This window comes from Rhinopithecus bieti, unplaced genomic scaffold (genome assembly GCF_001698545.2).
Source record: "Rhinopithecus bieti isolate Rb0 unplaced genomic scaffold, ASM169854v2 scaffold_20538, whole genome shotgun sequence".
Classification (NCBI taxonomy): domain Eukaryota; kingdom Metazoa; phylum Chordata; class Mammalia; order Primates; family Cercopithecidae; genus Rhinopithecus; species Rhinopithecus bieti.
Genome location: NW_016809775.1, coordinates 4628 through 27326, shown reverse-complemented (window position 1 = coordinate 27326; position 22699 = coordinate 4628). Strand labels below are relative to the sequence as shown.

Genomic DNA, 22699 nt, shown 5'->3' with positions numbered 1-22699 from the left:
AACTTTTGTTTAAAGTACCATCATTAAGTTTATGTTAATAACTGATACATGCAGTTCTTCACTGAGATACTATGAATCCTTTTTTTAAAAACTGAGTAATAAAACCATGGCCGTCATTTAAATGGGGCTGTTCTAGAGAAATGCCACCAAGAGGCCACTCTTCCATCTTATTAACCAAAACATCAACCTTTTCACCCTGACAATTCTAGGGTCAGTTCACTATTACGATGTTCGTTTCACTGGCCTTTCAAGTAATGTCAGAGGCAAAAATCAGGGAGGGGCGGGGATTAGAAACGTTTCCCCCGATGGTGAGCCAGGCTGACAGCACGCAGGCCTGCTGCATGAGGACGCACCGAGTGAGGCCCGTGGTGTCAACCACCCTGTCCTGCTGCAGACTGGGCGGTGGGCACTGACTTCAGGGACCATCTCTTGTCCTCTCTCCTCTCCCTCTCTGGTGTGGTCGAGTAGACCAAACCCTCCGCCTCCTCAGGACGCTAGGGATTTACTGCTCTACTGGGGTGAAAACTAACTCCTTAGGTCCAGGTCAGTGCCGTCAGCTTTTCACAAGCCAAGATTCCAGAAGATGTCTCCCCCATTCTTGATACTGCTCCCAACAAAAGAGGAACACTACTATATGAAGATAGAGGCTGAGGAGCACTGAACATTGAGCCTTCACTGTACGATGTTTCTAAACAAATGAAGCTTTGTTCTATCTATTAGGTATGAGAGTAATGCCAACCATATGAACAAAGTGCTGCCTAGTGCAATTCCTTAGATTTATGACAAATGCATATGAGAAGAAATGGTAATGAACAAGTATTAGTTTGTAAAACGTCCTGTTCATGCTGTGAGAGTAGGGGATGGGCGGTGTAGGACGCTATGGAAAAGGTAAGCACAAGCACAGCTCTTCTATCTCCTGGAACAAAAGACAGAGGGAAAAACGCCCCCTATGGCTAGAACGATGTCAGTGCTTGAACTAAAGGTTTATAATCGAAGGTCAGAGCCCCCTTTTCAGCAGAAGAAAAGCAAGCATCATTTACATTTCTCCCTGCTTATATGGGCTAAGTCATAAGCCATGTGCCAAAACCCTCATCTGCAGGATCAGTTCTGAAAAGAGAAAAAGAACTCTGCCAAGCATTTATCATCACCTAAAATTGTTGCTTTTCATTCCCAGAACTGAAGCTGTTTTACTGAATTTTTTAAACCTGAGGTCCACCGCTCCCCTCCAAATCTACAGGCCCTGCCTCGGGTTTTAAACCATTGCCCTAAGAAAGAAAAAAGATGCCAGTGAGGCTATTAGTACAACAGAGGGGTGGAGGCCTCAGCCCTCCCGCAGCCCAACAGAGATGCCACATGCTCCAGCAAGGAGCTTTGTGTGACCTTCCCGGACCACTCAGGAGAGCAGGGCTCCACAGGAAGGCCCAGCAAGGAGACACATCCAATCACCGATGCTCGGGCAGGGAGAGAAGGGATGTGAGGACAATGATGGGAGGGTACACGTCGGGGACTCTCAGGGGTCCAGAGACCTGGCTGTACAGTCCCCTGGAGTCCCTCCTGGAGGGACAGCAGAGGGGGTTCTCAGGTGCCATAGGTCAAGAGAACAGGATAGGCGGTCCCCGGGCCTGGGCCCTGCAGTGTGCTCCACAGAGAGGACAAGAAGCACAGGCCTCCTGGGAATCACCATGACGCCGAGAGGGAGGAATGGCCTGGGAGTTCAGGGAGCTGCTTCGTCTCTAGCCGCGTGTCCTTGGGCAGGCTGCACTGCTCTTCCAGGGCCTCAGCGGGCTCCCCACAAAGGACAGGGCTGTGAGCAAGCGAGCGGCTGCAGGACCCTCACAGCTCCAGTGTCTGTGACTTCCCAGTTCCACGGCCTCCACCGCCCTCCCCGGCGCTGACTCATTCTGGTGCCTGATGACTGCTGGGTTGTCTTTTCCTGACTCAATGCAAAATAGGAACAGAAAGGTGGAACTCCAGACGTGGGGCCCATCTTCCCTCCTTTCCATGACACTGAAGTGGCTCCAGGTCCTCGAGGGAAGCAATGGCCTCAGCTTTGGCTTCCAGGCCGTCACCGAAGGTCCAGGGCTTCCTCAGCTCAAACAGGTGGTGTTTTGTCAGGAGGCCCCACCAACAGCAAATGGTACTGTGAAATCACAGCAAGTGCCTCCACTCCCAGCCACCACTGCCGTCCTGGCAAAACTCCCTGGTCCTGTGTAGGAGTGGGTAGAGGCAGGGGCAAGGCCTGGGGAGAAATACTGCCAAAGTCACACGGCCGCCTCAACTTCAGCTTTGTAGATCTTAGAATATTATTCTTTGCCCTCTACTATAAGTCCACGGCAAAAACTTAAAAGCTTTAATGGCGTTTTGTCATAAGCTGAACAAGTTTGTTGGAATGTAGGGAAAAAACCCAATGACTTCTTAGGAGGAAAGAGAAAGCCCATTTTCTAGTGTCCCAGAATTGCTCCCACTACATTTTCGTTCTCTGAATCCCACAAGAGGAAATGAGGCTTCATCTGAACCCCAAGCCACACCACAGGGTCAGACATGAAGGAGTGGTGTCGCCAGAGCAGGCCATTTGCTGAGGGTCTGCACGGACAGTCCTGAACTGGCACTACACCGGGCACCCAAGCAGGTGGGGGCCTGGCCTTCCACCCACCTCCTCCCTGAGCAAATCAGGGAGGGCAGACACAGACACAGACAGACACCCCTCTCATTCCCCAGATCTGGAGCTGCCTCCCTTCCCAGCTCACCCCCTGCTGCCTGCCTCATCTCTCAGTGCTTCCCAAAGGGAAGAGGGGACTGTCCACGGTGGCCAGTGTGAGGGGAGGAATAAAGGAGAGCAAAGACGACCTAGGACCCCCTCTCCCACCAGAGCCACACAAAGCCAGAGTAGCCAGGGGACAGTAAAGGGGCCAGGAGAGAGAAGACCCCTCCCTCACCATCAGCCCCCAGCGCTGTCTCCTCCCAGGCCTGCTCTACCTGCTAGCTCAGCTCCCACCCCGCTGCAGATGCTTCAGTAGGTGGGTGAGGCTGAGTCCCGTTCCCCACCAAGCCTGTGGCTGGGGGCGCCTCTGGAGCTCCTATCTAGCCCCGACACTGTCACATGGCCGCAGCTCCCTTACGGCAGGGGGAACACCTTGGGGCAGGCAGGCTGTGGCTCCCCCAAGACCTGACCTCAACATTTTCATACGACAACAGGTGCCGGACTCTGACATGAACTCATGACAATCTATAGATTAGAATCAAAATCACAAGTAGGAACCCCCCAGTCTCACAGTTCTGAACATCAGAATAACTGTTCACAGTTCACAGGGACCTAGGCATTCTCCACGGGGACGTGGGAGTCACACGGCATGTGGGACACCCGTGCAGAGGTATTCCTGGCCTTCCTTCTATGAAGACCGCCAGTCACAGCTTCCACACCAAACCTAACTAATGCTTACCAGGAGCCCACACCAAGAACAGACCAATGCAATAAAGTCTGAAAAAGGCCCCAGCGGTCGAACGTGATCCCATGGAGAGTGGGGGGATCAGAAATAGCTCACGGGATGCAGAACTCATTTCTGGGCTGGGGAGGGGAGGATGCCATATCCAAGTGGGGCTTGGCCGCGGCACTGTAGATGGCTGTTGCCTCTACTGTCCAGATGCAAGCAGTCGGCTGGGCGCCCAGCAAAAACACCCATCCAGAGGAAAGCCCTCCAAGAAAAGAGGCGAGTGTCACTTATTCTTTGCCTCTGGGTTTAAAATAAATCTCAACAGCTCATAGAACTAACACAAGTTCTGACCTTTTTCTCTCCCAGACGTGACCTTGTCTAATTTGTTCTCCAAGAGACCACAGAGCCCAGTAAGAACTTTGGCCTCTCAGAGAATAGTTTTATTCTTCCCCAAAGGGAAAACCTACCTACATCCTCATGAAAATTTTAAATGACTAAAATGATTTTCACCTCACAGCTTCCATATCTGGGCCATTCTTCTGCCCTTACAATTCTAGTAAAGTCTGTTCCATTATTTTAGGAGAGTCTCAGTTATTCACCAACTAGCTCAGGGCTGTGTTTTTCTGAATTAAGTCATTGTATCTATTATACAACGTTCAGATTCTACCCAGCCATATGCATTTTTACCAGTAAAATCATAAAATACAACACTTGTAATCTTGTCCTTATATAAGTGCCACCATCACCATGCAGCAAAAACGTCATAGTATGACAATATGACAAGAAACAGCTGTCAAACGCTGGCTTTTTTCCAGCTTCAGTCAAATTCAATAAAAATTGAGCAGGGTAACTCCCTTGTGTGTTCGCCTTCATTCTTCCTCAAAGCCCTGAAGATCGCAGAAGCACTCCGGCCCCCTGCTCCTCTAAATGTGTGCTCCCTGGACCCATTGAATCGGAATCTGCACTTCGCATTCATAGGCACGTTAAAGTTTAAGAAGCGCTGCTCTACGACTGTCCTCTTCCCACTCATTCCCTACACATATGCTCTGGCCCCAGATCTGAGATCCGCCTCTGCTCCCTGGAGGCCACTGAAGCTTTCTCCGAGGGGCCCAGCTGTCATGGCAACATCACTCTGGCTGGCATTCCACCCACCTGGCTGTACCCTGGCCCCATCAGCTGCCTCCCTTGACCTGCCAAGGCGATGTTTGTCCCAGATGGTTAGAAATGTGCAAGGCTTCTTGCCCCCCAAAAAGGTTATTCATGGAAAAAAAAAAAAAGGACCTATTTTTAGGTGTCAATTGCCAGCCCATCCTGGCTCACCCAGTTCCTCTCCTCCCACTTGCCCAGTTAGAAAGATTATATTGTTTCCTGGTACACAATTCCAAGGGCATTGGACACAGGCAGGGGACCCAGAGAAGAGATCCAAGAACAGCTCTTAGTGAATGGAAACAAGATGATTTCTGCTCAAAGCAATTTCCTCAGCACCCACCCTTTCCTCCCACACGGACCCCATGTTGAAGGGGCGCCAAGGCCATGTGGAAGTAACAGAACACTAACATATGCAAGACATATTTTTCACCCTCAAAATTTAGCAGAAAGAAGGGAGAGCCAATCAGTTAACTCTCCCTTTATCCCACCCAAGTTGAAAGCTTGATATTCTAATCCCATCTTCCCAGATGACAGAGGGATACATCCAAGTTTACTTAAGTGGAGGAGTGTGCATTAAAAGGATATAAAACGCAACAGCTTCTCATCTACTCAAATTCTGACTTTTAGGGGAAACCTGGACATGGCCATAAACGCATGATTTACCTGTCTTGGGGCACTACAGGGATGGGGAATACGTGAGGCCATTTCCCTCTTCTTTGCTCACAGTAGATGGCACTACTTCATCACGGTACTTCCCCCACTAAGCCTAGAGGCCGCCTTAGAATCTTCTCAATAGAGCCCCTAGTCCTGTGGCATCTCAGAGCCACCTGCAACTCCTGAATCAGGATCTACATGTTAACAAGATCCCCAGGTGACTCACAGGCACGCTGAAGTTTACGAAAGGCTGGTGTGGGCTGCAGTCACCTTATGTAGACTGACCAAGTGAGACAAACTTGCTGCTCCTGGTCTGTTATTCTGGGGGTTCCGATGTTCGTGTCTCAATTTCTACTCCTACTGCTCCAAAGATTTCAAACAGGCCTTATATACAACAAGTGGCTCATTAAACATTTTTTAAATTAATAGCAAACATTCAAAGATTGGAGAATAAATGTAAAATTGCCAGGTTCTTTGCTTTTCTTGGGGGAAAAATCTCAGTGCACCTATCAATACTGTGCCCACATGTCAACATGACAACAGGTGATTAGAGGTAGGAAGTGGCTGCTCTGTTAGACACGACATAGTATGTCTAGTTTGTCCCAGTCTGTAATACTTCATATTGCCTCACACCATCCTGTCTTACTCATTCCTGCTATCTACCTGAATGTGTGACTATACCATAGGAGAGACTATAGTTGCATCCAAAATCAACAACAAGAACACCTGCCCGTGACACCATCACCTGCATCTGCTTATTCTTTCCACTGACTCTGAGGGTGAGCAGCCACACCTGCACAGGCACAGTTTTACTTTCTCCATATGATCCCTGTGTGGGGACAGGCGGCACCCACAGTATAAGCTGCCCCTTCATATAAGTCCCGTTGTCTTTGAGAAGCACAGGTTGCCTCAGGTCTGCAGCCACACACCACATATCCTTTGTATTGTCCAGTGACCTAGCACCAACCACACGCCAGAAAGCATAATCCTTAAGAGCATGAGCCGTAGTCTGCAACCTACTTCAAATTCCTAGCTCTGCTACCCAATGGCGACGTAGTGACCCTAGGCAAGGCACTTGACCCCTGCTATGGTTTGAGTAATTCCCACCAAAATTCATGCTGAAATCCCCCATGAAGTGGTATTCAGAGGTGTGGTCTTTGGGAGGTAATTAAGTCATGAGAGTCCCACCGTTACGGATGGGATGAGCATCCTTCCAAAAGGGCTCGGGGTTGAAGGGAGTGAGTGCCTGCGTACACTTCTGCCCTCGGCCATGTGAAGACACAACAGCAAGGCATCGTCTTGGAAGTGGAGAGCAGCCCTCACCCGACACCACTGCTGGCACCTTGGTCTTGGACCTCCCAGACTCCAGAACTGTGAGAAATGAATGTCTGTTCTTTAAAATTACCCAGACTGAGATATTTTGTTATATAGCAGGACAAGTGAACTAAGACAAACCCTCAAGCCTGTTTCCTTATCTGTGAAGTCGGAGGTGGCACTTAGCTTACTATTTCACTGAGTTACTCTGAGAAATAAAAGATGGTCAAGTGCTTACCGTATAGTATATCATATGCACTCAGTTAAGGTGATCACTGCTATTATTACACATGCTGCTCAACAGGTGTTCGTTAACAGATTTTCTCTCATCTTTGACTACCCCATCTTGCGCTGAAACTGAGGACTTCCAAACCCCCCACACCATCACCTAGGGACGGGAATGAGGCTCTGCAGTCTGTGGGGTCTCCGGACAGGCTGCCCACATCAGCATCTGAGTTGGTGGGATGGAGTCCTAAAACTACAAAGCCTGCTAAGCCACACTGGGCATTCTTCTTGCCCCACTAACAACTTCTACAGGAACCAGGCAAGTCTTTTGCTTTTTCTTTTTTTAAGTTAGCATTTTCATTGCTTCCCTTCAAAGTTATTAAGATACATTTTTAAATTCCATTCTGGCCACACAAATCTCTCCCTTCTCTGATCTCCCACTGTGCTTGGGTAGGACCACACAGTCGAGCATTTAATGTTCTCTCAATATTTCATATAGGCTGTATGAGTCTCTAGAACAACTCTAAATGGCCTCCAGAGATGACTGGCAGAGTGTGTTACTAATGGAAGTTTTTAGAAGTGCACACACATACACAATTTTTCTTTCAGGCAAAACAGACTTTTTTTGCACCAGCAAAGTGCTAAGCAATGTAATCAACAAAATACATACTATGCCTATCCATACCCACTGCCTGTACGCTAAGAGACATGTTTTATGTTAACTGAACTAAGAAATGGAACTCTTCCAGTTTTCTTTGGTAATGCTTGAACCATGCACGGTATAATAAATGAAAAAGGACTGAATTGGGTCACTGTCTTGTTTGTTTGTTTCCTTAAAAAGGGACTGGTGATGATGTCTGTCTGGGCTGCAGCATTTTATCTGCCAATGCTGCAAAACTGACAGAAAAAACACCATGTGTCTTTCCAAAAAACAATGGTTTCATGCAAGTTCCTCCTTTCAGTTCCAAAATATCAGTCACTGATTGCAACAGTTCTCAGATCCTGGCCTCAGCCATCCTTTTTAGGAACCACCATAGCCTCCCATTCATGGCCTTCAGAACACACAGGGCCACCAGCAGCAACTGGCAGAGAGGGGCCCCACACTGGTGATGGTAGGTCTCTGAGATGGGAGGCCAGAGGTGCGGGGGAGAATTCCTGGCACCTGTGGTCCAAGGCATTTATTCAAGCATCTTGTCACTGCTGCCTCTCTGTAACAAGCTTTGACTTGTTGGAACAACTACCAATGTCACTGCATTAACCACAGCCCTGGACAACATCTCCTCCTCCATGGCGCAGACAATGGCTTATTGAAGTGGCTCTCTGGGGCTGGTTTGGAATGAGCTGCTTGTCTGAAAGAACACAGCCCTGCTGAGCAACCCCTAACTTGCTACGGGGACATGGGGTTTTCATCCCACATTCTTGGCCTTTAACAACCAGGAAGCCCCAGTGTCTGTGACTTACCTGTGTCCTTCGTGAGGGACAATGCTGACCTCTAGCAGTGCCAAAGGGAATTATGGAAGCATTTTAAGCACAGCCTGAGGTCTCCATGCGGGAAAATGGCATTAATATGAGCATTAAGAACAAAGGAACAAAAAATCCTTTACCTCCCGCTTAGAAGAAGTTTGTCCCTTAATTAACTGGTTGATGTATCACCATTAAGTCAGCAGCCCCATGTCCCCAGCCATCCATCACCGCCACTTCACCCCAGACTCTAAATCCTCCGCCTTGAAAGAAATCTAAGAAGACCTCCACTAGCCCGAGTGAAGCTGGGGGAGGTGAGACATTTGGGCAACTAGAGGGAGGGGGCGATGGTGGGGAGAGCGTCTTCTCAGTACTCACTGATAGCAAAATAGGAACCCACTGACCAATGCCCCGTGGTCTTAGGAGTGTTTCCTCTGAAGTTTCCTGCCCACTCCTGAATTACCCAAATTGCAGCCCTGGGATGTGGGAGCCACTGAAGAGGTTACCCAGTTCATATTTCAAACGGCACAGCCCACTTGCTAAAGCCGTTTCACATTTACTGTGGTGTGGAAAACGCAAAGTAAGTCCCTGGCCCAGTTCACTCTGTCAGGAGCTCGTGACTGAGCTGATCACAAAGTTTTTTGGAAAGAAGGTGGGGGTCCCTTTCATAAACTCTTGCAGTGAGGTGTGTGACCAGCCTGGCACCTGATAAATCAGTTACTAAAACAGATCTCAGCCTTCCGGTGACTGGGGATCCAATAACACTCAAGAGGAGGAAGAACATAAAACATAAATCCATAAAATACTGTGCTGCAAAAGCCACACAAAAGAGAACTTTCAGTTCAGACTTGCATGGCAGGAAAATGGTCATAATTAAAGCAGCCTTGGAGTGCCTGCGACCTGCTTAGGAGGAGGGTAGCCGCTAGCTGGTGCTTACCTAGCCTGAAGATGGTAGAAGCCAGAACCACAGTGGTTAAGTTACATTTTTTTATAAAAAGCATCTCACTTTAAAAAATATCTTTCTATGGTGGAAATAACATTAGAATACCTAGAGTTTGAATTATGACAAGGGTCCATTTCAAAAGGGAAGCCATTTGCAATTGTAGAATCCTTAAATTACAGAAATTTAATAGCTCTATGACCCTTTGGATTTGTTTTAAAAGACCATTGTCATTAAGCTTTTGTCCAATTCCTTCCACATCTTTCAGAAATAAATTCTCCAGCACTATGTGCTGGCTCTGATCTCCAGCAGGCCTCACATCACCCCAGGGCTGGCTTTCCCCAGTAGGGTCCCTTGAGAGGCTCCAGTTTCTGAATGGGAAACGCTGCTGTGGCCACATTCGTAGGCCAATCAAAGAAGGCCCCTCTTACAGAGCTGCCACATCCAAGCGCCCTTGTCCCTTTGTTTCCTTTGTCTAATCCACAAGCAAAGGCTGCTTGTGAGTGGCTTCCTGGGGCTTCCAGGAATCACCCTGGTGGGCTTTTCCAGCACTGCTGCTCTGCGTGCACCCTGGGGGCTGGGGGGCTCTGACAGAGCTGAGCCTTCCCCCTGATCTGGGCAGCTCCAGCCAAATGGATTTCCTACTGGAGCCCACCTCCGCGCCGTGTTCATGCCGTTGTCTCTTCCACCCTCATCTCCACATGCACACCTCCTGCCTGCCCTTTAAGATACAGCTCAAGGCCACCTCTTCCAGGGCAGCCTTGCCTTTCAGACTGCTTCTCCCACTGAAAGGGGTCTGGTCTCTATCTGGGCCACTTTGATGGTAAAGGTACTCTCTACCGCATGATGGACTTGAGAGGACGCCTTTACTCCCTTACTGGACAGTGCACACGCACCCTGAGGTCCAAATCCTCACGACTCACCTTCACATCCCCTACGAGGCCTCACACTCAGTAAATGCTCCTTAAGTGCCAATGGTGATACAGAAGGTAGAAAGAAATTATTTAGGCTGATAGTGAGGGTAAAAGAGTCCTCTTTTAACAAAACGCAGCCTAAGAAATTATTTTTTCCTAACAAAGAGCAGCCTGAAAAATCGAGCTGCAAACAAAGATAGGCAAGCTGGAAGCTTGCATGGGGGAATGCCAGCAGCTGTGCTAATGGAAAAGGGCTACCTGAAGGCCAGACATAAGCAACATGGAGGCCCCATCTTCCCTTTTTTTCTTACAACGTGTACAGTAAAGGAATAGGCAGCATGGTGCAGGCCAGGCAGAGAACCTACCTGCATAATAAAAGATCAGGGTGGGGGCTACCAGAAGTTTGCCCCATATGCAAATGGCACGCCTGGTCCAATCAATCTTTTGTGCCCTATGTAAACCAGACACCACCTCCTCACCAGGCATCTATGAAACTCTCTGCATTTCAACACAGATGGGCAACCTGTTTGGGACCCCCTCTCTGCAGCTGAGAGAGTCATTCTCTTTCTTTTTGCCTTTTAAATTTTGCTCTTAACCTCACTCCTTGTGTGTCCACGACCTGGATTTCCTCAGTGAGACAACGAACTTCAGGTATCACCCCTAGACAACAAGGCCGTTTCAGTGGGAATCTCCCTGGGGATCTGTCCCTGCAAGCAGGGGCACAGCATGTATCCACAGAGCTCCCTGGGCTCCAGGTGGGCCTTCACCTGGCCATTCTCCCTCACTGCCCCTCTGAGAGAGTGCAGCACAGTAGGAGAGCCATGCCCTCAGCCTTGTCCCTGACAGAATCCTCAGACCCCAGGCCTGGCCTCCTGGCTGCAGTGATGAGGTGAGGAGCCAACAATGCCCAGGGCAGCCCCACCAGGGCTGCTGGTCCCAGAAATCCCAGGGCACAGGGGGCCAAGGTGAGGCTGAAGAATGACCCTTTCCTCAGCAAGTCAAGTCACCTTCAGGAACACACAGCTGGAGGACTGAGGGAGACAGGTGAGATGTGTGTATAGCGACAAGGACGGATTAGAACAAGACACATCATGCCATTGCTACACATGAACTGAAGGCAGAGAAGGTGACTTGGGATGGGAGGTGGAGGGGAGAGTCTGATTTTGCCTTTGTCTCTTGCAATTCCAGGTAGAGACAGGAGAGACTCGGAATGGTGGAGGTCAATCTACCTCCAGTGGGCAGATATGCCCAGGTGGGAGGGGCAGACTGGCAAGCACTCTTTCCTGGCTCTAGTGAAGGGCGCTGAGGGGGTGCTGAGGACAATCACTGACCACCCATCAAGTGCCAGGGCAGCAATGGCTTGACCTGCCCATCCAGAGTCCCTTGTTATGGCAGCTTCCCACGTGGCTCTCCTCCAGATATAGTTTGTCCTCTTACTTCAAGCCCCCAACCTGTGAGAACTTCAACACCCTGGCTGCTGCAGACAGTAAACTCCAAGAGGGGATCATGTGTCTCCCCCACAGGCAACACCGCATCCTTGCACAGGCATCTGGCACACAGAGCAGGTTTGCAATAAATATCTGTTGCATGACACCTCAGAGGGTAAAACACAGCTCAGGTCTTTGGTTTTGCATCATTACAGGTAGCACGTTTTGAACACAATATACAAAAGCAAATCGTCTTCAGCACTCCTGGATTGACATAGTAGGGGACAGGGGTAGACATAAAAAAAAAAAAAAAAATCTCTAAATGAAAACTAGTAGTGGCTTTCTTATAGGGCTACCATTTTTACAGTAAAACTTTAGTTGGGAAAACCTCTGTTGTGACTTTTGTTAATAGGATGTATATGTAGTAGTTGTTTGAATCTTCAAGTAGCCTATCTGTGCAGATGCAGTGAACGAGCCACAGCTTGCTGACCACAGCAGTTTTAAAGTGACTCATCAGCAAGGTCAGGCCACCTTGGTGGGAAAGTGGGGCCAAAGGCAGAAGAGTGTGCCAGGAAGTCCCAGGCCATCTTCTCACACACACACACACACACCCCAAAACAGGAAAAAAAAAAAAAAAAAAAAAAAAAAAAAATCCAGCTGAAGTGAACGTTCCAGCCTGCATTTAACTGCGTTTTAGTCTGCTTTTCAGTAACCGGGACAGCGACTAACTAAGCTTTTCTTTCTTGTCTTTTTTTAAAAGAAAACATTCCCTAACCAAAACATGGAATTCATCTGCATTGTAATCCCAAGTGGAGAGTGCACGCATTTCCTCTGGATCGTGCATTACTCGCTCCCACTCTCTCTCATTTCTCATGGACAATGAATGGAAACACTCCCTTGTAGGAATTGCAACCGCCTCTTTAAGACAGATGTTTTGGAAACCACCGACAAGCTGCTTGTCACTGTGAGGCGGATCACACACTCTCACAGCCATTTGGTCCAAAACCATGCAGACAGCACTTCTTCAAATCCATCTCCAATAAGATCTGCAGGATATCAGATGGCTGTTACTTAGCCACTTCTTCATGTCCCCCTTACCCAACACTGTTCTCCATCAGGAGGCAACACCGAAGGTTCTATCTCAGCAAAGTCGCTATTGTCTGCTATAGAATCAAGGGTAGGATTTCTCTGTGAAGATCTAGTATGGTCCAAGCCTTCAATGAAAACACTATTTTCAGGAAGAGAGTTAGACACTTGGGAAAGAAAATGAACATTTTTAAGCCACGAGGACACTGTTATAAATTTCTGCTTGGCAAATGGGGACCTCATGGCTTGGAAGAGTTATTATCCAATACTTCCCAAGCACCCACATAAGTTCATGTTTCTCCCTGAGGGCCTCACTTGCTCCATGAGACAAACTCACTACAGCTTTCATCTTGTTTAAAAAGACTTGGTGTGATGCATGGAGGCAGATCATTCAAACCACCTGGATGTGCTGTGAAATAGTTTCTCAAGCAGTCCCAGCTTTTCCAAATGCACCTATCAAAACAAACCTAAATGCCTGTTAAATTCACTCTTTAGGAGACCTACTTTGTTCCAACAGAGTCAACTGACCGCAGAGAACTTTCTGCAGAATCTAACACACTCGCCTGAACAATCTTATTGGCCAGAATAAAGAATAAGACACTGGTTCATATACATTTGGAAGGGCATGCAGTCAGTCAAGGGCAGACCCTCAAAAAGAGACTCATCCTTACTTCTCAGCCTTTAGCTAAGGCCATGATACAGAGGCTGAAATGGAGAAACTAAGATGCAATCTGAGAAAAATACCCCAAATTTTAAAACTTAAAACCTGTGAAAAGGTTACTCTCCTATACCTTGGTCATGTTACTTGCTGCTGTGGCCTCAAGAGTTCTAATTTCTATGCTACCACTAAAAACTCTGGAGTGACTGTGAGCCATTAAACCCAAGCACAAATGCACACTTTCAGAGCTGTACGTGTCTGAATACTTTTTGCACACATTGTTAAGATTATACTGCTGGCTTATTTTCTCTATATTCTCTTTTCTACAATAAGGATCATTTACATGCAACATTAAATTTTAACTTATACGGGACAATTTTTGAGTGGATTGATCATAAAGCTGTATCTCTGGCAAGAAAGACACTTTCCAAAGTAGCCATACTTAGGCACTCCGCTCACCAAAACCATGACGGGGACACGGCAGCACTGTATGCGAGGGCATCGGCTCTAGCCAAGAGGACCTATCCCCACCTCCACTACTTTATCCTTGGGCAAACCGCTCAACCTCAAGCCTCAGCTTCCCCATGTGTGAAACAGGAATAATAATAGAACCTTCATTTTGTAGGATGAGCAGTGCATCCAAGGGACAGTGATCAACAAATGGAAAGCTCTCCATAAACGAGTTTTTATCACATGATTCTCAGTAACCTCGACTCCAGAACTTGCTGGTGCTTACTTAGAACACCACAATCTGGCAGAATCACCTGCACATATGACGAGAACTGGCCTCCTGCCTCCTTGCTACTTAGAGGTCACAGTCTGCATGTTCTGTTTATATTGACTATGGGTTTCTTGATGACATACTAGTCACACAGAAACATCTATTTGTTTAGTGCTTTGCTTTTGGCTGCTTCCAAATGTCTGTGGATTGATCGATGCAGATCCCAGAAATGTAATCATTAGTTGTCTGGCTAAAAAGGTTTCTCTCTGTTTGTTTTTATTAGAAGTCAGTCCTCTGAACCTGTGGTTTGCAAACTTTCTTTTTGAGCATGAAACACTGTTTATAAAACAGAATCTGACAAACCACCCCAGTTCTGCATATGAAACAGATGAAAGCAGAGCTGTACTGGTTAAAAAAAAAAAAAAAAAAAAAAACACAAAGTAGGGGGCTGAGGAGGGTCCCCTTGGCCCCCCCATCACCTCCCGGTAGCTCCTAAAATGTCCCTAGAAAGTGGAACACTCTGTGGAGCATGCTCAGAAGGGCGCTGATCTAAACCACTCACTCTTCCAGTTTCCATCTTATGGCCTACAAATGCCACTCAGCCTGAACCCTAAGAGGCTCACCGGGGCACTCCTGCTTTTCATCTCACGGCTGCATCAGTAACAACAGAGGCAGAGCCCACAAACCACAATCTCGTGCTTCCTAAATGTTCCCAATGTGGCTGTGGGCTGGGCAGACACACAAACCCTTCCTTTCTGTGTTTTACTGACTACACGTTGAGTTACATCAACTCCCCAAAAGCAATGCCCTAGGACCACAATGTTTACGTGGCTGTGCCAGCCAGCACACATGACGTCTGATATCATTACTCTGGGTTTCTGGAGGAGCCATAGTGCATTTACAGTTCTTTATTCTCACCGAGCAGTGGCATGGAAACCAAGGTCAATCCAATCTATCAAAACCCCACCAAAATTTTAAAATAATTTCCAATGAAAATGCCTTTCTCATGGTGGAATACACAGTCCTTACAATGTCTGTGAAGTACCAGTACAGTTTCCACACATACGAAATATTAACAGAGACAAAAAAAGAATTGAGAAATTCAGAGGAGGGGATGAGAATAACAAAGCAGCTGGAGAAAGTCATCGCTTCAGAAACCAGGCCTAGGAAGGCGGCCCCGCCTCCTCAGTTCTTAACTGCCACTCGCGGAAAGCATGACCCGCCTCCTCAGTTTAACTGCCCCACTCCGCGGAAGCATGACGTAGGTCTCACTGCGGGAACCCAAAAGGTACAGGGGGCCTGTTCAGGGTGGTCTGAGGGAGACTGGCCAGGAGGGTTGGGGCTGGAGCCAACCAACAAAATATCCCAACCCATCGTGAAGAAAATATTTCCTCCTCAGGAAAGGCCGCTACATCTTCCCAGGGAATGGCTGGAAGACTCCCAGCCTGAGTCATTCGGAAACAGATTTTACAAAGCACTCCAGAGGATCCCGAGGGAATGATCAGGCCGTGTCGGAGGAAGAGCCATCATGACCAAGTGGGTCTTTTCCAGCTCCAGCTCCCATGACTGCAAGGTCCTTCTGGTTCTTCCCAACTCACTGTGGCCAGCATGGCTGTAGTATGACTGTCGCGATCCTTGGCTCTGAGTGTTTTAAGGCCTGGATGTGGCAATGCAGTGACTCTGGCACAGGCCTCCCAGCTACAGTACATAAGCTACAGTCCACACTTCCACGTAAAGAGCTCCACCCGGAGAAGAGAGTGGATGATATATCCAAGGAGCTGGTGCTGGCCCAGGCCCAGTCCCAGGCACTCGCCTGTCCAGCCTCAGTGCGGAGTGCTCACCAGAGGCCCTCTCACATTTCCGCATCTCACCAAGGGCCTGCTGAAAACAGACCCCCTGACATCTGCTAATCAGATTTGCCCCTGGAGCCAATAATAATTAAACTTGGTCTATGAAAGGAACACTGGAAAGGTCTCCCATCCCACAGCTGGTCAGCAAACAGAGCAGATGGGCCATATCCACAGCCATGTCTGTGTAAATCTAATTATTCAGCTGTCAGAATGAGCCCTAAGTGACACCGGTCACCCTCACAGGTAGCTGTCGGCCCTTCGGAAGCTGTTGCTGTGGGGCAGCTGTGAAGGCCAGAACTTCTCCCTCAGCTCCCCTCACCTTTCCTAGGCAGCACTGGCAGACTTATGCTGGATCACGCACCCTGGGATTAAATGCCATTTTCTGTGCAGTTCCTCATATGCCAAACATATTATGTGCTTGTTAACTATTCACCTGATTCAGGTTTCTGGAAAAGTCCTATCCAGAAAGTTAGTTTTAAATCAGAAAAGCCTCCTAGAGAGTATCAGATTAGATAAAAAATTGTATTTTTCTGTCTTGTGTCAGCATTTTTATTGGGTGATACTGTTTATGTTGGTTGTATCTATTAACTACTGTTGAGTAACAAAGTGCCTTAACATTTCATAGCTTAAAATGCCTGGCTATTCCTCTGCTGGTTTCTCCTGGGCTGGCTCACGATGGCTTTCAGCTAGGTCACCTGTGCAGGAAGGCCCACAAAGGCTTCCTTCACATGTCTGGCCATGAATGCTGCCTGCCAACAGGGGAACCTTGGCTCTCCTCTGCAGGCCCCTCATCCTTCTGGGGCAAGACTGGTATCCTTACACAGAGGTCTCAGAGCAGAGTTCCAAGAAGGTGAAAGTGGAAGTAGTCAGACCCTCTGAGGCTGAGACTCTAGAACTTACACAACACTTCTGCCACATTTGAGCCATGAAGGCAAGTCAAAAGGCCAGTCTAGACCCAAGGGGTAGGGAAATAAGACTCCAGTTATTAATGGGAGGAGTGAAAAAGAATGTGCAACATTTTAAATCTAACACATGTCAGCATCTCCCCAACTGGGTCAGAGTTATAGGAGTTCTGGGGCAGGGCCACAGGTGCTCTGAGATCAAAGCAATCCCAGGAGAGACACTGAATCCTGTATCCCCTTGAAGAGCCACAACACACGTTGGCGTGCTGAAGACTGAGTAGTCCTCCAATAACAATAAATTCTGCTCAATTTTCTTTCATCATGAGTAAGTTTATAGAAGCAGAGGAAGACCACTTTCCTGTAACACCATTTTGGAAAGTCTGGTCATGAGCTCTGGACTTTCAGAACACTTCCAGTTGAGCATATTTTGTCTTGCTGCCTTAATACATGTCCCATAAACATTGCATCCATGTCTAAAATACCTTCCAATATGTGGAAGTAGCACACAATATGGCAATTCCTGAGTTGGGGTTATGACTCTAAAGATCACCACAGTGCATTGCTCTAGTAACTAGACATTAAGCAACTTCCACTCAAAATCATCTTGATCCTTGAAAAACTTTCCTAGAAGTTATATGCAAAAACCTGGGGGTCGTTTTCTTCAGGTACAGTATTTCTGAGCATTGACAGAAGTCTTGATTCCTACAGAATAAATGTTACAATTCACTATGAATAAATTCCACATTTGAAATTCAATAACAATAACATAACCCATAGTGGATCAGGAGGCCAAGCTTGCACACAGGCTACTGGACCACTAGCAAACCACGCTACTTCTTACCTGCCTGTTGGCCACCAATCTGGGGCCTGCCATACAATTTTTTGCTCCTTTGAAAAGAAAAGGCTCATCCATCTTCACAACCAGGTTCTCCACTTTCAAAAGCCATGGCACAGAACACATTGAACTAACACTCTGGTCATGAGAACATGATGATCCCAATAGTGGGTGAAGATTCATGAGATGAGGGCAAACTCAAACCAAGGATTCAGGCCGTTATTAAGAGAGCTCTCACAAGACCAAGGACAGTCAAGAGCAGTCTCAATTCAGGCTCCAAACTCCACAATAGTCCCTATGTGTGGAGAGAGAGAGAGTGCCGGAATGCAGTGAAGGCACAGGGAGATACTGGATGCTGAACATGAGAATGAAAAAGGATCCTCTTTAATTCTGTTTTATTTATTTTATTTTATTTTGAGATGGATTCTCACTCTGTTGCCCAAGCTGGAGTGCAGTGGTGTGATCTCGGCTCACTGCAATCTCCGCCTCCCGGGTTCAAGAAATTCTCTTGCCTTAGCCCCCTGAATGGCTGGGATTACAGGTGCCTGCCACCAGGCTCAGGTAATTTTTGTATTTTTGGTAGACACGAGGTTTTGCCATGTTGGCCAGGCTGGTCTAGAACTCCTGATCTCAAGTGATCTGCCCATCTCGGCCACCCAAAGTGCTGGGATTACAGGCATCAGCCACCATGCCCGGCCATACTTCTGTATTTATTCTCATACGGGAAAGACTGACTGACAAAGGGAATAGAGAGAATTTATTTTTATCTTGCTGCTGAAACAGTTTCTTAGAATTAGTGATTCTTACCTCATTCACTAAACAATGGTGATTCACCAAAAGACACACAGCAGTCAGTGGCCAATTTACTAACTTGGACTCAAAACATCCTACCATTCCATCTAGGGTGTCAAATATTTTTAAACCTTTATCTTACATTGTAAAATCATCAGGGAAACATCTCCTGGAAGCCTAACTGCAATTTCAAAGGATGGAATAAAAGTGAATCTAGAGGAACGGGGAATTCCATGGGAAAAAACACCTCATAAATGATAAAAGACGAAGTAGAAATTTCTAAGGAATTGTGAGTACACTGGTCTAAGAAATAAACAAGGTAACTTCTTGGAATAATTCCATAGCAAAGTCATTTGGGGAACCTTTTTGAGAATGGCTGAACATCAAATCTTAAGGGCAATTTTGAATTTAAGGAGCCAAGAGATCAGTCAGTCCAAGACTTGGTAAGATGGTAATTGGACCTACTGTCCTGGGGGTTCCTAGGTTTGCATCTGGAGGTCACTTCAGCTCCTGCTCCTAATTCACCCTGAGAAATGGCTCCAGGCCCTGGACACCACCTTGAGCTCTCTTTCCCTCTAACAAGGTAGCTATTCAATCAAAAATAAAAGACTGTTGGGGCTCAGAAAACAACACCCCAAAACGAAGGCCTAGCAGCAGCCTTAGAAACATGAAGTTATTCTCTTTCTCCTGTCCTCCTATGTCTCAGTCCCATTCTCCCAAGTCAGGCCACAGAAACTAGAATCCCATTTCCCCAAGGCGGGTTATAGAAGCCAGAACCCTCTTTCCCAAAAGCCAGCCATGAAACCTAAAATATTCTATGTAAAACCGGCCTTAAAGAAATTATCTGACCTACCTTTTTTGACTGTAGGTCCTAAGACCCTCATCAGAGAGAGGGTCCTGCCCCACACCCAGAAGAAAGGAATGCATGCCCAGAGAGGCCAAGAGGAATCTAAACAGGCTAGGTTTCCCCACTCAAGCTGTTAGCATTAGATCATACCCTCCTGTCCAGTCATATATCTACATGCCTCTTCATACTCTGTTGAACCTATGCACAAAAATGGACAATTTCCCCTGTATCTCTGGGTCTTCATTCTGAAGGCACTCGTGTATACATGTTTAATAAATTTGTACACCTTTCCTCCTATTAATCAATCTGCCTCATGTCAGTGATTTTTTTAGCTAACCTTTGGAGGCCAAGGGCCCTGGCATCTACAAGACAAAGACAACTAAAGGGATTTAGCTGCTTAATGTAATAAGGGGGAAACCTGATGCCAACTTATTCCTTTGTTTCCTTTCTCAGTCCACGTACTGAAGGATTCTAAGAGCAGGTATGATCCTCTGGCACGGCCAAAGGCACCAGCACACTAATGCTATGAGAGAACTACTGCGGGGGGGGAAGAATTAGGAAAAAATAAGTATGATCAATTCTGTGTACTATTAAATCTAGCTAGATACTTCCAGAAATGTAGCACATTTGGGACTTGTTGGAATGACAGAAAATATACAGCAAACAAACAATAAATATTTCAGGTATGATATTGTCCAAATGCATAAAGCATGTTAATTTCTCCTGCAACAAAGTGTCACGGGCTATACAGAATCACTAACCAGCCATGTAGCACAAATTGTTGGTTTCGCTATCCAAACACCACACCTTTGGGACTTGGAACCCCACAGAAGTTCTGCAGGCTCCATTAATCATCCTGCACCTAAGTTGTTCCTACAATGGCAGGATGTTTGGTGGGAATTTGGACATGAGTCAACAGAAATGGGCTGGCCACAAATGGTGCATGCCTTTGGACATTCGTGTGGGAGAAATGGTAAAAGCAGGGACAAAGCTTTCAGGACTTTCACAAGGTGATCTCTCCTGCCTACCTTCACAACTTTGCCATCTCATGTATCTGTCACCCCACACCACTCACTACTTCCTAACCACATTCTGCACTTTGCATCTCTGCCTTTGCCCACACCTGTCTCTGCCAGGACTGCCATTCCCCTCTTTCATCCCTTGGCAAAAGCTAGTCATTTTCAAGGCCCAGTTGAGAAGTCATGGCTCCAGCATGCCTTCTCCAACTGGCAAAATTGTTCCCTCCTCTGTCCCCAATATAATGAGTTGACCACAGCAGCAGTGACTTCTCTGCTTGTCCTCTCATGGCTGGGTTGGGAGCCTTTAAGAACGAGGACACTTTGGTACTGTTGGTCTAGCATCACACAATAGCTCTAAGTGATTTGATAGCTGTACTGTCCAGATCATATCCCCTTACCCCCTACATGACAAGAATGGAAGAGCTGATAGGGTATTAGGATATATTTCCCATGTTGTATCAGCAAGGATTCTGCATTAATAAAATAGGAATAGAAAACACACAGCACAGAAGGATTCTTAAAGTCCACTGACAGCACTGATTCCACCTTCTTTCCTTCCCCAGGAATTTCCCCAAGTAATGAAGGTAGCTCTGTTCAGACTTGGCTGGCCATAGACTTCCGTCAGATTTTTGTTTTCTTCCAGATCTGACTGCATGGAAAAAATACCGTAATTTCCTTGTGGGCCTAGTTATAATTCTGTAGGCTGATTAGCTCTGAGGAAATTTCAACCCTACAAGGAGCCCTGACAATTCAGTTGTCCCATTGTGATTATAATGGCTTGTCAGTGTTTGCTGTTGAGGCACAATATGTCATTTTGGGAGCAACATTTAGACACCTCTCCAAGATTCTCCCTGCATTCCCCATTTCAGGATCAGTGGTATCAAATTCTTACCTCTTTTACATCTACTCCAGTATTGATCAAGCGCTGATCTATTTTAAGTACATTCCATTGGAAATCGCTGCATGTGCTTCCTTCCTGACCACTGAAGTGTCTCCCGTAGACAGACTTGTCTATCAGTGTTGAAAATTTACAACAGTGCAAGGGGCAGACACTGTGCATGACTGCTGCACCTCAAGCCCCTGTTCCCGCACCTGCTTACAGCAGGCACCCAGGACTTCTGCTTGAGGGCTCTCTTTTGGCCCCAACAGGAGTTGGCCCTTAAGTGCTGGTCTCAGAAGAAGTGGTTAATGACAGAGACGAGTTGGAGAGGACATATCCCAGAACTTGCTGGCCCAGCTGGGATAATTCTGACGTATGTCTCATAGAATTCACTAGAGATGGAGCCTCAGGTGCCCACAGCAGCAAAGCCATCTCTTTACTGGCTCTCTTCTCCTGTTTCACACCCCTATTCCCTTAACAACGTTTTCCAGGTTTACCTCCCAAGTCACCTACTTGCACTTGAATCCCTGCTGCAGAATCTGCTTTTGGGGAACCCAACCTAAGAAAAGTGCCAGACTAAAGCCACTCAATACAGATAAGGGAAGGCAGACTCAATGGCAGCCCCATCATCAGGTATAGGAGAGATTTTCAGCAAATAAAACACTGCTGTGGCTTATTTGTGCTGAGGAAACTTTCCGTGTCACAGCCATAAGGAGCCTGATGCCTCAGGAAGTGAACTGAGCTGTCTCAGATCTTGGGGAATTGTGTGTTATATGTGTTCTAAAAACGGATTGGATTTCAGGGGCCATTTCCAACTTCCATGGTATTAAATTTCCTTTTATTCTTCCCAGCACCATATTTCCAATAAGCCCTAAAAAAACTTACCCCTGGGGAAGGATATTTTGCTATCTTAACAAAGTCTTCCAATCCTTAGGAGACAAATCATCATATTTTCATCTCAAAAATATTAATTTTACTCCCTTAAAGAAGCTTATGAAAATATTTATATTTCTTGCCTGAGTTCCCTAGGAGGTAAGCTGAAAAACTAGCTAATAAAAGATAAAGCCAATGCAACAAAAAAAATACATATTGAAATATGGAAATAATTAAGGTCCCAAGAAAACATCAAGTCTTCAAATCAAAAGCCCTTTAACTAGAAAGTATTGTCCAGGGACTCACATGACTAATATACATTAGACAGTATTCAAGGTGTGTTTTGCTTTAAACCAAGCAAGGAGGCAAAAACTTCATTTCTATAAATGGTAAACTAATAGGTGAGAATTCACTCCATACAGAGAATTTAAAATAGATTCCATTAAAGTAGCATACTCTGCAAAATATCAATTTTCATTTGTTTTAGAGAAATCTAGTTTATCCATTGTGTAAGACTATATTTAATTGGGAAAACAGACATTCACTCATTCTGAAAGTGAAGCCTGGACTAAAAAAGGAGGAACACGGAAGGAGAACAGACAGGAATTCATAAAACCAATGGGATGTGGGCAGAGGGGGAAAGAGGGATTTCTGGTAGATGGGATAAAAAGTCTTTCTACTGGGAGTGGAGACCCAGGCCACAGGGCCAGTCAAGAGAGAG

The 22699-nt window shown here is 46.7% G+C and overlaps 1 protein-coding gene across 2 annotated transcripts in view; it reads right to left on the bottom strand.

Moving 5' to 3' along the window:
* LHFPL2 (LHFPL tetraspan subfamily member 2) overlaps positions 1-15063 on the bottom strand; it is a 56301-nt gene extending 41238 nt beyond the window's left edge. The window contains exon 1 of one of the 2 annotated variants that reach the window (XM_017890441.1): positions 14899-15063. The gene's annotated coding sequence lies outside the window, so the exon portion shown is untranslated. The remainder of the gene's footprint in view (positions 1-14898) is intronic. The other variant, XM_017890442.1, reaches the window with a different exon arrangement.
* Between the last annotated feature and the right edge of the window lie 7636 nt (positions 15064-22699).